We start from the raw sequence: 5,043 nt of genomic DNA on the forward strand, positions 1-5,043 counted from the left end.
ACACACACACACACACACACACACACACACACACACACAGACAGGTATTGCATATCTGATATAAATTAAGAAAACATTCACTATTTTCTGGAAACAGATGTATCAAGCTCAGTGGAAAACTTCATGGCAGCATTTTATACTTAGCTTAAGTTTTACACACAGAATTAAAAAAAAAGTGTTTTTAGCAGAGCGCCCAGATGCTGTGATAATTAGCATCACAGAAACTTCGGAGCAAAGATGACGCAAAAGATTGCAAATATCAAAACCACAGTTGTTAAAACAGACACCCCACATTTACACACAAACACACACAGGCCAAAAACTCAATCCACCATCTATAACACACAGACCGAGTGGCATCAACCTCTATTATCTAGTTCCTATGCCGCTAACACAAAAGGCACCCTGGAAAAAAAATCCAATCAGCCCTCTCTTGGAGGATTTTCTCCACAGCAGTGCTTAGCAACACTGGTGGCTCTGCTAGTGACAAAGAAATAATCTCAGAGCCCACAGCCTGCACACAGACTGTTTACTTCCTCCATCACATCATCCTTAAAAAATAAAAAGGATGGACAGTCTGCGCCTTTGTAGTATAATGTCATTTTAGTGGCTACTGAGTTAAGTACTGTCTCCCCCTTTTTTTGTGTGTAAAAGCATGAAACACATGGCTGGCTGTGTGTGCAGTGCCGTGAAATTACCATATTTGCTACACAGGGAATATTTACTTTATGTATTATGACCATAAGCTTGGCAAAAAAATAAATAAATAAATAAAAATCATCAGGCACGTAGGCTGGTGACAGGTGTTAAATAATTGTTTAATAAACATTTTCAAAATATTTTCAGTGGTGTGTTACCGCCGAGCCTCCCCCTGCCTCCTCCCTTCCCCGTGGCTCTTATCTCTCACAGTCCTCCTTTCTTTGTCTGGTAAATTATCACTCTTCGTTCTTCATTCATTAGCATGCTGCTGCTTGTTTAGCTACGCTGCTGAGAAACCTTTAACAAAATCAACTGGAAAATACTCAATATGAGGCGGACAGCGTAGCCTTCTCCTCGCCTTCCTCCAGTCATTCCTTTGTGTTTTATGTGGTTTTTTTAAACTACATCAAAATGGAAGCATGGTCTTCCATAATGAGGAGGAGGAAGATAAAATATGCAAATTTACCAAGAAAGGATATAATTAGGGCAAGTAATAGGAAGTGTTGTTTTCACAGCTGTTCATTTACACAAAAAGCCTGATATCATTTTTTTTTGTATAAAAATGTTTATTCTCAAAGGGGAACTGGTCTGGCAGATAAGAATCTGATCGATAAAACAAACAAACAAACAAATAATAAAAAAACTTACACCCTAAATGGCGTTAATTTCTATCTATGTAAAAGACAATGAAAAAAAAAAAGATGAATGCTTTGACACAAACTAGGGGTGTCCCAATACCAGTTGTTCTCAAACTGAGTACTAGTACACATACTTCAGTTTGGGTATTCTCCAACACAGAATACTTACTGAGTTAGAACTTAAACATTACACAAATACTTTAAAAAGACATTTATTTTATTCAGAACAAAGTGTTTCCCCTTCCTTATGGGCCTACAGCCCCTCTGACTGGATCAAATCAAATATACAGCATGTTATAAAGGCTACTGTTGCAACATTTTAAAATAAATAAAAATAATACGATTTTCTTGTTTAACTTTCTTAAACATAGAACTGACAAACTTTTCATTTGAAATGTAAACTATCACATTCAATGGAGTACCAACGTCAGTATCAATACTGGTATATTGGTCCCAAGTGGACCAGGGTATTTTGTACACGTACTTGTATAAATTGTAACATTTTTATATCAAGTTTAAATGATACTAGCTCACATAATGTGTTTTATAGTGTTTCACAGGTTTAGAAGGTGTAAATCAAATCTACCATTAAATAAATAAATGAACAACAACAACAACAATAATAATAATAATAATAGTAATAATAATAATAAATACGAAGTTTCCAATAGCAGAACCACAAAATGGACAAACATACATGATGCACTGCTGAATGCCCAGAATATTTGATCTGACATGGACACCTACATAACAAAGAAACAGCAGTGTATTGTGAAAATTGAAGAAAAGTTTGCTGACTCTGCGTTTATGCTACACACATTTAAGGTCAACCTAATTCCCAACGCATGTTTTTTTTTCCCCACACACACCTTATGCAAATGGTGAGGCAGCGTAAATGCTGATGCAAACCTCAGAAACTTATCTGAGCTTGGGGAAGATGGAAATTCAATTATCCCTCCAGATAAAAAACAAAAGCAGAAACTTATTTCTTTTTAACTTTATAAGAAAAATCTCTGTTTTATTTATTTGTTTTCAGTGGTTGATTAGATTGATAATGTGAAGAACTTGTTGCAGATGACTGAAATCTGCAACAACCAAACACATTTTTACTGCTTCTTCTCCTCCTAATGATGTTTGTTTTATTAACCATCATCCCCCCTGGCAGTTTTAAAAACTATCCCAGTGAGAAACCTTTTCTCCCCCACATCAGTGATACAGTAAAACATAATTTATCCATCTTTATTAATCATTTTGAACTTGTTTTAGGAGTGAAACGACTCCAGTGCTAGACATGACAACACTAATGTTATTTTAAAGAATATTAATTTCATTTTCTGATAATTCCCAAAATAATGTAGAAAGCCTAGCTTTCTTTGTTTTGTCCTTCGATTACACCCAGTCATGACAAAAACAGTGGTGACGGTGGGTACAAGTAATTTTTTTTGATCATGCACTTAGATTACTTATTAAGTTTACTTGAAATGCTTGAAATGTTACATTTAAACCATTTAGGCAAATCAGAGGTAGAAATGTATTTTATGTGAACACTTGAAATGAACACACAATGAACAAGTGAATCATTGGCTTTAAAGTCGTACCTCATATTCCACACAAACACTAATCTTTGCATGAAAAAAAAATAGATAATGGGCATTTTAGCAACATACACTTTATGTAAATAAGTTTATACAGCTCTTAATAACCAAGTTGTTGTTGTTGTTGTTGATGTTTTTTGTTGCATTTTCAAATTCTTAAAAAGTTTCATTGATTGTGCAGGCTGCGCTATCAAACACAACACATAAACAACCTGATGCATGGCACGTTCACTGCAAAAATGAGCCATCTAAAAATAATATTAAAAATATTACATTTTAGTCTGTATCTTCTCAAATTAAGTGAAATAAGTTCAGGAAGGCAACTGCACTTAGTAGGACTTCTTGAAAACAGTGTTTTCTCAAAGTCCCTCTTTCTTACTACGAAACCAAGCTGAGCCCCGCCTCTCCCAAAGACACGTTCAGTTTTTATCTCTATCAAAATAATGAAAGAAAAAAGTGAACAGTTACAAACTTTTATTTGGAATGGGGGGAAAAGAAGAACTGAATTAAATAGAGCTTTAATGATTCAAATCGACTTGCTTTGGTGATTTTTATATACAAACAATAAATTTATATTTTCACAACCTTTGAGCAGACAAGGCTATGGGCCACCCCTTTGCTCTCTGGCACCCCCATCTGGGGGTGTGGGCCCCTCACGTTGGGAACAAGACATTTTGCTCAACATGATCAAAATTACTTTTATAAGATATACGACTGTTTGATAAACCATCTTTGCACTTTCACAGAAAAATGTTTGGACTTCTATTATCCTCCACGTTTCATTACTTTTAACGGAGCAGTGGATCAGAGAACCTTAGTAGATTTTAAATTTCACAAAATTAGGTGTGTTTAATAAACTTCAATATTCTGTCTACATTTAGCTCTGCATTAAAAAGACAGTTAGCGATGTGAACTTCATGAACTGTTAGCAAATGATGATATTATCAGCAAGTTCTTATAACTAAGCTCAGTTTTAAAAAGAACAAGTTGTACATGTTTTTACATACATAACATCTTACACCAGCTATCAAAAATGTGCCCTTTGACCTCAGCGATACGAACTGTCATTTGAAGCTTTAAACACAAAGAACTTCTGTAAAAAGACAATCTTTAATGAACGTTTCTATCCCGGTCTGACGGAAACAGCACGCAAAAAGAGATATTAAATGGGAAGTGATAAAATGGAGGAGACAAAAAGTGAGGGGAAAGATCTGAGAGCTGCCCATTATCTTCACAGCTTTAGAAGCACATGCTTCTGCGCACAGAGCCAAAAGTGTGAGCGCACCACACACACACTCAAGACACAACCATCCTCTCCAATCTGCACAGATCTCATGAATATGATTGACCTTTTTTCCACTGTATGCTAAGCGTGCATAAAGGGGAAAGGAGAAACTAAACAGAGGCAAGCAGAGTTAATTTAGAACAACACATTATTGGGTGCTCACTGCCGATATGGAAAAAGGACAATCTAATCGATAAACCAAAAGAATGACAATGACCTCTCAAATCAATGTCTGCACCCCATTTTCTCACGGTGAAAAGACAAAAACCGTCAGTGCAGGTGCTTTTGTTGTTTTGCTTTTGTGCGGTTTGCACCTGTGAGCGTGTGTTATGTGTACATGCACAATGCTGTTGTGGAACAGTTGCCAGGACTAATCATTATTTAGTTGTGGCGGGGCTGAAAAGGTCAGCAGTCTGAAATGTCAGGCTGTGTTCAACAGGAGCCAGATGCAGCCGTGCGCTGCTCAAGTGTCCAATTAAAGAAGGCCGAGCGAGGTTTGAGTGGGTCTGTGTGTGGGAGTGGGTGTGAAATGAGAAAGAGGAGGGAATAAATGCTGTGTGTTTTGGCTTAATTTTTCCCAATGTCTGAATACTGTATGCAAAATATTTGATGTGTAGAATATAAAAAACACCTTTTTTTATTGCTTCATATAGTCATCTTCCTAAAATTAAGTCCTTTTTACCAAGTTTTTTAGGAAACACTAAAAAAATTAACCAAGAATTTCAAAATGTGACATTTTTAGAGTTTTCTTACAAACTTAAAAAAATTCTTAGGTGATTATTTTGGGAAAAGGATGTAAAGCCTTTCAATGTAGTTTCCTATCCAG

The 5,043-nt window shown here is 35.9% G+C and overlaps 1 protein-coding gene across 1 annotated transcript in view; it reads right to left on the minus strand.

Moving 5' to 3' along the window:
* The window catches only part of agbl4 (AGBL carboxypeptidase 4), a gene marked incomplete in the record, with an annotated part of 369,850 nt that overhangs the window by 111,001 nt on the left and 253,806 nt on the right, over window positions 1-5,043 (minus strand).

Source organism: Austrofundulus limnaeus, unplaced genomic scaffold (assembly GCF_001266775.1).
Source record: "Austrofundulus limnaeus strain Quisiro unplaced genomic scaffold, Austrofundulus_limnaeus-1.0 Scaffold111, whole genome shotgun sequence".
NCBI lineage: Eukaryota > Metazoa > Chordata > Actinopteri > Cyprinodontiformes > Rivulidae > Austrofundulus > Austrofundulus limnaeus.